At 42.9% G+C, this 13,267-nt stretch overlaps 1 protein-coding gene across 5 annotated transcripts in view; it reads left to right on the forward strand.

Moving 5' to 3' along the window:
- Positions 1 to 13,267, forward strand: part of mbtps1 (membrane-bound transcription factor peptidase, site 1) — a 160,434-nt gene that overhangs the window by 16,160 nt on the left and 131,007 nt on the right. The gene's annotated exons all lie outside the window — the stretch shown is intronic.

The raw sequence follows: 13,267 nt of genomic DNA on the forward strand, positions 1-13,267 counted from the left end.
CCATCCCTAATTGCCCTTGTTCAGAGGGCATTTTAAGGGTCTGGAGTCACATGTAGGTCAGACCAGATAAGGACAGCAGATTTCTTTCACTAACATTCAGGTAGAGCGTTTGTTTTTACGATAATTGACAATGGTTTCATGGTCATCATTAGAATTTTAATTCCAGATTTTTATTGGATTCAAATCCCACCACCTGCCTTGGGATTCAGACCCGGGTCCCTAGAGCATTACTCTGGAATGCTAGTCCAGTGACAATACCACTATGCCACCCCCTCCACCACCTTGGAGGAAGCACTGTACTCTGGGTGGGAGAGTTCAATGTCCATCACTCGGAGTGGCTTGATGGCACCATCACTGACTGAGCCGGCCGAGTCCTTAAGAACATAGCTGATAGACTGGGCTTGCAGCAGGTGGTGAGGGAACCACCAAGAGGGAAAATCATTCTTGACCTCGTCCTCACCAATCTGCTTGCTGCAGATGCATCTGTCCTTGGCAGTATCGGTAGGAGCAACCACGACACAGTCCTTATGGAGACAAAGTCCTGTCTTCACACTGAGGATACCCTCCATCGTGTTGTGTGGCACTACCACTGTGCTAAATGCAATTTTGAACAGATCTAGCCTCTCGAGACTTGGCATCCATGAGGTGCTGTGGGGCAGCAGAATTGTACTCATCCTCGCACTGTAACCTCATGGTCTGGCATACCCCCCCCACTCTACCATTACCACCAAGCCAGGGGATCAACCCTGGTTCAATGAAGAGTGCAGGAGGACATGCCAGGAGCAGCACCAAACATACCTAAAAATGAGGTGTCAATGTGGTGAAGCTACAACTCAGAACTATTTGTGGCCAAGCAGTGTAAAAGGCATGCAATAGAGACCCCGCAACCAACGGATCAGATGTTAGCTCTGCTATCCTGCCACATCTGGCCGTAAACGGTGTAGGATAATTAAACAACTCATTGGAGGAGGAGGTGGTTCCACTAATAATTCCATCCTCAATGATGGGGGAGCCCATCAGTGCAAAAGGTAAGGCTTCAGCATTTGCAACAATCTTTAGCCAGAAGTGTCATGTGGATATCGATCTTCTCCAGAAGTCCCCAACATCATAGATGCTGGTCTTAAGCCAGTTTGATTCACTCCACGTGATACCAAGAAACGGCTGAAGGCACTGGATACTGCAAAGGTTATGGGCCCTGACAATATTTCGGCAAAAGTACTGAAGACTTGTGGTTCAGACCTTGCTGTGCTTCTAGCCAAGCTGCTCCAGTACAGCTACAACACTGGCACCCACCCGGCAATGTGGAAAATTTCCCAAATGTGTCCTGCACATAAAAAGCAGGATAAATCCAATCTGGCCAATTACTGCCCCATCAGTCTATTCTTGATCATCAGTAAAGTAATGAAAGGGGTTATCACAGTGCTATCAAGTGGCACTTGCTTAGCAAGGACCTGCTCACTGATGCTCAGTTTGGGTTCCTCCAGGACCACTCAGCTCCTGACTTCATTACAGTCTTGGATCAAACAGGGACAAAAGAGCTGAACTCCAGAGAAATGAAAGGCACTGCCCTTGATATCAAGGAAGCATTTGACTGAGTGTGGCATCAAGGAGCCCAAGAAACACTGGTGTCAATGGGAATTGGGGTGGGAAATATCTCTGCTGATTGGAGTCATACCAAGCACAAAGGAAGATGGTTGTGGTTGTTGGAGGTCAATCATCTCCATTCCAGGACATACTGTAGAAATTCCTCAGGGTAGTGTCCGAGGCCCAACCATCTTCAGCTGCTTCATCAATGACCTTCCTTTCATCATAAGGTCAGAAGTGGGGATGTTTGCAGATGATTGCACAATGTTCACCATTTATGACTCCTCAGGTATTGAAAGTTCCATGTGCAAATGTAGCAAGATCTGAACAATGTCCAGGTTTGGGCTGACAAGTGGCAGGTAACATTTGTACCACATAAGTGCCAGGCATTGGCCATGTCCAACAAAAGAAAATCTAACCATCGCCCCATGACATTCAATGGCATTACCATTGTTGAATCCCTCATGTATCAACATCCTGGGGTGTTACCGTTGACTAGAAACTGGACTAACCATATAAATACTGTAGCTACAAGAGCAGGTCAGAGGCTAGGAATCCTGTGGTGAGTAACTCGCCTCCTGACCCTCCAAAGCCTGTTGACCATCTACAAGGCACAATTCAGGAGTGCCATGGACTACTGTCTACTTACCTGGATAAGTGCAGATCCAACAACGTTCAGAACATTTGACGCTGTCCAGGCCATAACCTGCTTGATTGGCACCCCTTCCAGAAACATTCACTCCTTCCATCACCAATGCACAGTGGCAGGAGCATGTACCATCTACGAGATGCAATGCAGGAATTCACCAAAGCTCCTTAGACAGCACTTTCCAAACCCACGGCTGCTACCATTTAGAAGGGCAAGGGCAGCAGATAATTGGGAACGGCACCACCTGGAAGTTCCCCTCCAAGACACAACAGGGATACTTAGAAATATATCGCCATTCCTTTGCTGCTGCTGGGTCAAAGCCCTGGAAGCCCCTCCCTAATAGCATTCTGGGTGTACCTACAGCACATGGACTGCAGCGGTTCAAGAAGGCAGCTCACCACCACCTTCTCAAGGGCAATCAGGGATGGGCAATAAATGTTATTCTAGCCAGAGATGCCCATATCTCATGAATAAATTAAAAAAAAAAACATGCACTTATTTGACCGGCCACAGCAGCATACTGTTTTTGATCTGTTGACAGCAACATTTGGCTCCTACCTGAAATTTCTCAAGCATTTCCAGTTTGCTCCTAGCCAGTAAGTAAAGAATTTGCATATTTATATAGTGCCTTTCATGACATCCAACTTAGAACTCATGCAGTACTTTTGAAGTGCAGTCACTGCTCTTGTGTAGGACAACGAAGGAACCAATTTGCAAACAAGCTCCCTCCAATAAAATTGATGTTGATTAAAGGATAAATATTGGATAGGGCACCAAGGAGAATTCCTGCACCATGGGATCTTTTACGTCTGCTAGAAAGGATGGGCGTGGCCAGAGTTTGATGTCTTATCAGAGAGAGAGCATTTCTGACATTACAACATTCCTTTGGCACTGCACTGGAGTTTGTTAGGGCCTAGTCTCTGGAGCAGGACTTAAACCCACAACCATCTGATTCCAAGACAAGTGTCTTGTCACTCGGCTACAGCTGGCACCATGTAATAGATGAATCACTTGCTGGCTTTGTGTGGACTTCCTTCATCCATTGGGGATGTTCTGATGGCCAGAAAATATAATTTGTCTTTAATCAATTGATCAAATGCAGTTATTTTTATTAACATCAGTGCTCTGGAAGTAGTCTGCTTGTACAGCCTTGGGCCTTGTTGCAGGATTGTCAAACTAGTTCTAGAATATAAAAAAACCTTAATGTTCGGAAACTCAACACCTGTGTAACATGGTCTTCCTCTGGGGAATTCGGGCCCTCACTTCCTCTGCTTAGAAAAATATCAAGAACAGTGATTCTCGCAACAACATTGTTGTGGAGGAACTGGAGAAAGGCAATGGTAAGTTATTCAAAATACTAATATTGGTTAGGTTGAAGGAATCTTTGCATAGTTTTGTCAGTTTCTTATGATTTTAGTTGCATTTGGAAACTAATCTTCTGGTCATCGCAATCCTTTCCTTTCCTGTTTCCATCTGGTGTACAGATTAGCCTTGTCATTGTTTGAAGATGAGCTTGACTTTAGAGGCATTGCTAATTCATTGTGTGTTTACATCCTGCTGGGTGATTCTCCTCCCAGCTCAAAATGAGAAGCTTTTTTTTTACCCTCAGCTGCTTGTTTCTTAGCAACAGCTGACACTGTCTTACTAATGGTGGATTCTGTGACAGTCTAACTCTTGGCCCCTTTCTTCCACATCTCCCCCAGCCTCAACCCCCTCCACTCAAAATAAAAATACCTGTAGTGGCACCTTGTTACTAAGAGCTCTCAATGACTTATGTAGCCGGGAAATACCAGCATAATATTTGTAAAAGAGAGGAAATTTTTCTGAAAGCTAGACTTTAAAAGGCTTCTTTGGCTGTAGAGGGCTTTCTTTCTTCATTTGTACATTCTTTTGTTCTGGAAGTGAGTTTCATGTCCAGGGACCTGTTAGCTGTTGTCTTCTTTCTCAAGGACCCTGGACCTAAATTTAATCTGGGTAAATAATGACAGTACCTGTGGAAAAAAGGTTTGGATGTAGACAGAGTCAATGCAATTCCTTCTATTTGTGGCACTGAACTATCCACAGTTGTGTGGCAGTGTTATCTGGAGCATAAGAATGGCTGGCTGGCTGCTGAGGGAGAGAAAGGATAATGCCACAATGGATAATGTTATTCTGAGCTTATGGATCATGAGGTATTGCTTGACATGGAGAAAAGTTGATTACTCTATTGGAGCAGGTTTGGTTTTATTTTAGTACTATTCCACTTTTTTTCCTGTTCCTTTTCTCCTCTTCCCCTGAACCCACCCACCTCCACCCTCAACCCAACACATAAGAAAGCAATAGATTAAACTGGTAGGAATAAATTTCAGATCAGTTATCAACTCATGACTTTTCTCCCTTCTCTCCCCTTTCTCCCCCCCACCCCCTCCATTAAAATGCTCATTTACCTTCCAGTTTTCTTTAGTGTCCAAATTGTTAACCTATCTTTTCCTTGCTATTGCTGATGGCTGGTTTGTGTATTACTTTTTGCTTAAGTTAGTGTTTGGCAGACTTCTATTCCGACACATAGTAATTTATTAGAGAGACTGTAGAGAATAAGTATGGCCATTTATAAATTCATTTCATTTATAACAGCCTAGGTTGCTAAGAGCAGGCTTGCAGATGCAGTCATGTTCCTAGCTATAAATGATGGCTTTTAAATGCCTGCAGGTTGTGGAGTAGTCTAACAATAGAATTCGTGTCCTCCTTCCAACACGTGCTCACAGCAAAAATACAGTTTCTGTAAGTAAGCCTATTAATTGAAACTTGAAATCTTATGTATGCCATGAATGGAGTTGCGTGCTACAAGAGTAACAGTGCAAAAACAGAATTACCTGGAAAAACTCAGCAGGTCTGGCAGCATCGGCGGAGAAGAAAAGAGTTGACGTTTCGAGTCCTCACGGCCCTTCGACAGAACTTGAGTGAATCCAAGAAAGGGGTGAAATATAAGCTGCTTTAAGGTGTGTGTGTGTGTGTGTGTGTGTGTGTGTGTGTGTGTGTGTGTGTGTGTGTGTGTGTGTGTGTGTGTGTGTGTGTGTGTGTGTGTGTGTGTGTGTGTGTGTGTGTGTGTGTGTGTGGGGGGGGGGGGGGGGGGGGGGGTCGGTTTGGGTGGGGGGAGAGAAGTGGAGGGGGTTGATGTGGTTGTAGGGACAAACAAGCAGTGATAGAAGCAGATCATCAAAAGATGTCAGACAACAGAACAAAAGAACACATAGGTGTTAAAGTTGGTGATATTATCTAAACGAATGTGCTAATTAAGAATGAATGGTAGGGCACTCAAGCTATAGCTCTAGTGGGGGTGGGGGGAGCATAAAAGACTTAAAAATATTTAAAAATAATGGAAATAGGTGGGAAAAGAAAAATCTATATAATTTATTGGAAAAAAGCAAAAGGAAGGGGGAAACAGAAAGGGGGTGGGGATGGAGGAGGGAGCTCAAGACCTAAAGTTGTTGAATTCAATATTCAGTCCGGAAGGCTGTAAAGTGCCTAGTTGGAAGGTGAGGTGTTGTTCCTCCAGTTTGCGTTGGGCTTCACTGGAACAATGCAGCAAGCCAAGGACAGACATGTGGGCAAGAGAGCAGGTTGGAGTGTTAAAATGGCAAGCGACAGGGAGGTTTGGGTCATTCTTGCGGACAGACCGCAGGTGTTCTGCAAAGCGGTCGCCTAGTTTACATTTGGTCTCTCCAATGTAGAGGAGACCACTGTCGAAGGGTCGTGAGGACTCGAAACGTCAACTCTTTTCTTCTCCGCCGATGCTGCCAGACCTGCTGAGTATTTCCAGGTAATTCTGTTTTTGTTTTGGATTTCCAGCATCCGCAGTTTTTTTGTTTTTATCTCAAGAGTAACAGTGAACCATCTTAAGTATTGGACCTAGTACGATGCTCATCATGCGCTTTTGTTTATCTCAAAAAGTGGTAACTAATACTCTGAATTCAGATTTCATTTAGTAGCCAAGTTTATTTACAAATAACAACATAACCACATGGAAGCAGAAAAACACTAACTTTGTGAGACAGATCTTGACTTTGTTTGGTATTGAATTGACAGCCCGCATTTTATCTCCCAGCTTCAATGGAAGTAAGAAAGTTGAGATGTTGAAATGTTGCTGACTCACTATTGCCTGTTTTGCACCATCATAAAGGAGATCTGCCACCTAACAGTGAAATGTTTGCTCTTGTCTATATAGGTTGCTTTAAAACAGAAGGAATCTTATCTTTTCCATAGTTTTTGACTGAGTTGAAGTTGCCCAGTCCACTGCTGTGACCTAGTTTAAATCTCCATCCTGGTGATGCTCAACTGTTAAGTTTTGCAGGAGTACCCATCTCTATATTGGGTGATATTATACCTGACTGGCTTTACTTTAGTCTTTTAGTACATGTGTGAATTTATGGCAGGCTATGTCCATTAGAGCCTAGTGATTATAGTTTTGGACTATGAAGAGGTCATGGGGTACAATTCCCAAGTGAGATCTCTTGCCCAGATCAGCAGAAAATATCTGGTCTTCTGCTGAAGTTACTGTTTGAAATTTAAGAAAGCCCAGCATAAATTAGATACCCAGATGTAAAAGTTGGGAAATTGAATTAAATAAATCTAGAGAATGTGTGAGGGCTTGCACTGGAAAAATAACCATGAAAGCTGCTGGTTTACTTACCCTCCCTGAAGGTTAATTTGTGATTCTGGATGGCCTACCACACATAACTCCAGTCCCAGAATATCTGCTTGACTCTTAACCTCTGAAGTGGAATGGTAAGCCAACTAGTTGTTTAAATTTAATTAAAAAAAAACTGCTACGGAACCATATTGCGGTGGGAGTAGCATCACCATGAGGACTAAAAGAATTAAAGAGCTGCCGCCATCTATGGGTGATTAGAGATGTGCAGGAAATATTACATTGCCCACATCCTAACAAGATCATAATAAAATACTTTATAGGCACTTTGAATAAGAGTGCTATTAGGTTCCCTGGGTGTGGTCTTGTGTAGCTGACTTAAAGCAAAATGTAAAACTCCTGGAACTTGCTTAAGAGTGGTTGTAAGACTGAAAAGTCACTAATAACAGGTCTCCCTTGAAGCTGGCCTTGGTAAATCCCAGGATTTGATTTTCATTAGGCTGTACGGTCCTGCACTTTGGGGCCTCTGTGACACACGATCCAACAGAGGGCCATAGTGAGAAGTGACTGAGAAGCATTCTGGGAGAAGTCAGCGCAGTCACCACAACTCAGAAGGGGATCGAGGAGAAGGACTCTTGCACTCAACAGGAGGAAGAGCACCCAACAGAGGGTGGTAGTGAGAAGTGATTGAGAAGCATTCTGGGAGAAGCCAGCACAGTTACTGCAACTCAGAAGGGGATCGAGGAGGACCCACTGTCATAGAATGGAATAGCCCCAAACATTACATTGCTGTAGTGTTTCCATCCCTCCCTCCTCCTCAAACCAAAAAAAAAGAGGGAGAGGCAGTACCTTCAGGAGTGCACCAGACCTGCGAGGGACAGTCTTCTGAAAGTGGAGTTAAAAAAAAAAGCAGCTGATTGGTGAGTAAATCCTGGTGAGTTTTTTTTCAATCTATTAAAATAATTCAGTAAATAAAGTAATATTAAATAAAGCTTAGACGAATACAGGAAGTGCAGGGACGAAGTGAAAAAGGAAGTAAGGAAATCAACGGGCATGAAAAAAGATTAGCAAGTAAAGTTAAAGATAACCCAAAGATGTTTTACCAATACATTAATGCTAAAAGGTTAGTTAAGGAAAAAGTGGGACCTATCAGAGATGAAGATGGAAACTTGTGTGTAGATGCAGAGGCTGTGGGAAGGATTTTGAATGAATATTTTGTCTCCATGTTTACAAAGGAAAGGGATGATGTAGATATAGTAGTCTAGGAGGAACACTGCGAGCTATTGGACGGGATAGTCATAAGGAGAGAGGAAGTACTCGAATGGTTGAAATTCTTGAAAGTTGATAAGTCACCAGGGCCGGATGGATTGTTTCCAAGGCTGCTGAAGGAAGTCAGGGAGGAGATAGCAGATGCTCTGAGGATGATTTTCCAATCTTCACTAGATACAGGGGAGGTACCGGGGGACTGGAGAAATGCAAACGTAGTTCCATTGTTTAAAAAGGGATCAAAGGAAATGCCAAACAGTTATAGACCAATTAGTCTTACATTGGTGGTGAGCAAATTAGTAGAATCAATCCTGAGAGATCAGATTAACTGTCATGTGGAAAAGAATGGACTAGTCAGGGATGGTCCGCATGGATTTGTTAAAGGAAGGTCTTGCCTCACAACTTTGATTGAATTCTTTGTGGAAGTGACAAGAAGGGTTGATGAAGGTAGTGTAGTGGATGTTGTGTACATGGATTTTAGCAAGGCATTTGACAAGGTCCCACATGGCAGATTGGTCAGAAAAGTAAAAGCCCATGGGATTCAGGGTAATGTGGCAAATTGGATGAAAGGTTGGCTTTGTAACAGGAAACAAAGGTAATGGTTGATAGATGCCCTTTGGAATGGAAAGTTGTTTCAAGTTGTGTTCCACAGGGCTCAGTGTTGGGACCCTTGCTGTTTGTGTTATATATTAATGATTTGGACGTGAATGTGGAGGGCACGATTGGGAAATTTGCAGATGAGACAAAGATTGTTCGAGTAATGGATAGTGTAGAGGATAGCCATGATCTCCAAAATGATATAGATGGGTTGGTGGAGTGGGCGGTAAAGTGGCAGATGGATTTTAACATAGAGAAGTGTGAGGTCATACATTTAGGGAAGTCAAACAGTTACAGGGATTACACAATAAATGGGAATATACTAAGAGGGGTAGATGAAGTGAGAGATCTTGTACAAGTATACAGGCCCCTGAAGGCAGCAGTTCAAGTAGACAAGGTTGTAAAGAAAGCATATGGAATGCTTTCTTTCATTGGCAGAGGTATAGGGTATAAAAGTAAGGATATAATGTTGGAATTGTTTAAAACACTGGTGAGGCCACAACTGGAGTATTGTGTGCAGTTCCAGCACCATATTATAGGAAGGACATAATAGCTCTAGAGAGAGGGCAGAGGAGGTTTACAAGTATGTTGCCAGGGTTAGAAAAGTGTAGCTATGAGGAGAGATTGGATAGATTGGGGTAATTCTCCTTAGAACAAAGAAGGCTGAGAGGTGTACAAAATTATGAGGGGAATAGATAGAATGGACAGGATAAAATTGTTTCCCTTGGTGGAGAATTCTAGAACCAGGGGATTCAAGATAAGTGGCAGAAGGTATAAGGGGGACATGTGGAAGAACTTTTTTACGCAGAGGGTAGTGGGTGTCTGGAATTCGCTATCCAAGTTGGTGATAGAGGCAGAAACTCAACTCTTTTAAAAAGTACCTGGATCTGCACCTTAAGTGCTGCAAGCTGCAGGGCTATGGGCCAGGTGCAGGAAGGTGGGGTTAGAAAGGGCACCTGGGTGTCCTCGGGCTGACGTGGACATGATAGGCTGAATGGCCTCCTTCTGTGCTATAACTTTTCTATGGTTCTAAAAGCACATGCAGCCTGAATAAAGGGGAGCACCAATGGTCTGGTTAAAATTGGTAATGCATGCACCATAAACGAAGTGTTCTGCAGAGTTTCTGGAGCACTGGCAGAGCCTAACTCTAGTTAATGTTTTATGGGCTGAAAAAATGTCTGCATGACCCTTGTGATTCTGCATTGTGGGAAGAATTATAATTAAATGTGGCATTCAGTGTGGGAACAAACAGTGCCTTATGTAAATTCTTATGCTCTGTTGATCCTGGTGTTTGGACTATCACTGAATTGTACTGGCCCTAATTAGTTTGAACAGAATATTACTCAGAACCTTGCTGTACTTTCACAGTTTCACTGTGCCCCACCATACTGATGTTTTCCAGGTTTTTTTCTTCATTTATGGGAGGTGGGCATCGCTGGCTGGGCCAGCATTTGTTGTCCATCCCTAATTGCCCTCGAGAAGGTGGTGGTGAACAGCCCTCTTGAACAGCTGGAGTCCATGTGGCATAGGTACACCCACAGTGCTGTTAGGGTGGGAGTTCCAGGATTTTGACCCAGGAACAGTGACATATTTCTAAGTCAGGATGGTGAGTGGCTTGGAGGGGAACTTCCAGGTGGTGGTGCTCCCATGTGTCTGCTGCCCTTGTGTTTTTAGACGGTAGCGGTCATAGGTTTGGAAGGTGCTGCCTAAGAAGACTTGGTGAGTTCCTGTAGTGCACCTTGTAGATGGTACACGCTGCTGCCACTGTGGTGGTAGTGATGGAGGGAGTGAATGTTGTGGATGAGGTGCCAATCAAGTGGGCTGCTTTGTCCTGGATGATGTCAAGCTTCATGTGTTGTTGGAATTGCACTCATCCAGGCAAGTGGAGAGTATTCCATCACATTCCTGACTTGTGCCTTGTAGATGGTTGGCACGCTTTGGGGAGTCAGGAGGTGAGTTACTCGCCACAGGATTCCTAGCCTCTAACTTGCTCTTGTAGTCTCAGTATTTATATGGCTAATCAATTTCAGTTTCTAGTCAATGGTAACCCCCCCCCCGCAGGTTGTTGTTAGTGGAGGACTCAGCGATGATAATTCCATTTAATGTCAAGGGGCGATTGTAAAATTCCCTCTTGTTGGAGATAGTCATTGACGGACACTTGTGTGGTGCGAATGTTACTTGCTACTTGTCAGCCCAAGCCTGGATATTGTCCAGGTCTTGCTGCATTTGGACATGGACTGCTTCAGTATGTGAGGAGTCGCAAATGGTGCTGAACATGGTGCAATCATCAAAGAACATCCCCACTTACAACCTTATGATGGAAGGAAGGTAATTGATTAAGCAGCCTAAGATTGTTGAGCCGAGAACACTACCCTGAGGAACTCCTGCGGTGATGTCCTGGAGCTGAGATGACTGACCTCCAACAACCACAACCATCTTCCTTCCTGCTAGGTATGACTCCCAGGTTGAAAGGTGTACTGATTTCTTGCTGAGTTGGAAGGCCTGTCGGTGAATTTTAGTGCCCATAAGTGGAACCGCATACAGACCTTGGACTCAGTCTTACAGTGCATTTTTTGAGACAATCTTCAGCTTACTTCCTACACTCAAACAGCAATATTATGTACGTTTTAATGATGTTGATTGAGGGATAAATATAGATCAAGGTGTTCCGAATAACTTCCCTGCTCTTTCTAAAATAGTGACATGGGATATTTGTGTCCATCTGAGAGGGCTGACTGGGTCTCTGTTTAACATTTCAACTGAAGGATCTCTTCCTTTTGAAAGGAAGGAGCTCTCGGTTAGTACTGCAGTGCCACCTTAATGTTTTTGTACTCAAGTCCTGGAGTGGACCTGAACCTACAACCTTTGGACTTAGAGGCAAAAGTGATAACCATTGAGCCACAGCTCGCCATACCCTGTTTAACTGTCAATTGTCAAACCTGATGTGGGAGATGCTGTATCTGTTTATTAAGCTGCGTTCATTGTCTCAGAAGTTTAAAATAAACCTCTGTTCCAGTGTTTAATCTATTGTTGTTTTCCTCACATTTATCATTGCATTTCAGAAGAATGGTTTTAGTTTCTAAAATATTTAAACTTTTTTTTAGATGAGTGATGCATGTTTTAAGCGTTTGTTTCAAACAGACGTGATGGTGCAAATCTACTCCTGTAATAATCATATTTAGTATGCAAGTAATTGAGTCTTGGGCATCTTTCCCCTCACTTCACCCTGTTCCCACATCCTCCTTAAAGTGCATGTCCAGCTTAAGCTTCAATGTCTGTGATTACTGTTCATTTGATGCTGCCTGGGAGATTTGATCAACATTATTTTCCCTGCCATTTCCCCTACTGTCTGTTCCATAGATCAATTGTGGGAGACTTAAGACATTGCTCCAGCTGGCTACAAAGCACAGTGGGTTGGCCTCATAGTTACTTTGTTCAGTACAGACTGAAAGGATCACATTATTCCAATGAGGCAGCTGGTCCCATTAAATGTGGTCAATTCCCTGAGCAATTTCAATGGAATATTAAACAGTCTTAAACTATATTTGGAACTACTGCCGTTTCTGGCAATTTTAATGTTAGTGTTGACCTTTTAATTGGTTGTAAGAGTATGTGATAGTTGTGCATTGAGGTTAGATTTGTATTGAGGCTGTATTTAGGCCCAATGATACCTTTTTTATTCTTCTTAGATAAATGCTAATTAAACCCTGCAGGTTTTTAGGCAGTAAATGGTATTTGCATATATTTTGTTTTAGATATTTAAGGGTTGGCCCAGTGCATTAGCTTCATGCTTTGAATGTCACTCCGCGATCAAATATCTCTTCCTTTCTACTATGTAGTTTAATCTTGTATAATTAAAATAAATCACCATTAGAGCAAAAATGTCTTAAATTCTGTCAAAAGAATTGTAAGATATTTGCAGCATAGAAACAGGCCATCCATAAAGGTCTATGGCAGTGTTTATGCTTCAGAAGAACCTCCTTCACCCCTCTTATTTCAACCCCATCGGCATTCCCTATTAAACCATTTTTCTATGTGCATATCTAGCTTCCCCTTGAATGCACCTATGCTATTTGCCTGTTTTGTATCTTCTGAAGTTTAATTAAAGGCTTATAATAGGATGGATTCAGAATTGTCACTGTAATTGAATTGCACCCTTTTTATTGGAATGCAATTTTGTAGTTTTTTTTATTTCTGATGGGGAAAGAGAAAACCATGCATTGTGAAAATAGAACAAAGATCAGTTAAGAAGTCTGGGTGGGCTGGTGGTGGTGGTAGCAGGGTGACGGGGAAGATGCACTTAATTATTTACCTAATGAGGTTTGGTTGATTTGCTTGACAATCATGGCATAGTAGACTTGACTCGAGCAACAGACAGACTTTATATAAAGATACAGATAGCTGGTGTCAGTTGTAATTAAATTCCCAAAGAAATTGAACAGATTCTCCCTGTCTAGTGCCATACACAGATACCCTTTAATTGGTAAAAGTAAGTCATGGAGAAATAAAACCTCACCTGATTGTTGAAATTTGTAAGAAGAGTA

This window comes from Carcharodon carcharias, chromosome 7 (assembly GCF_017639515.1).
Source record: "Carcharodon carcharias isolate sCarCar2 chromosome 7, sCarCar2.pri, whole genome shotgun sequence".
Classification (NCBI taxonomy): domain Eukaryota; kingdom Metazoa; phylum Chordata; class Chondrichthyes; order Lamniformes; family Lamnidae; genus Carcharodon; species Carcharodon carcharias.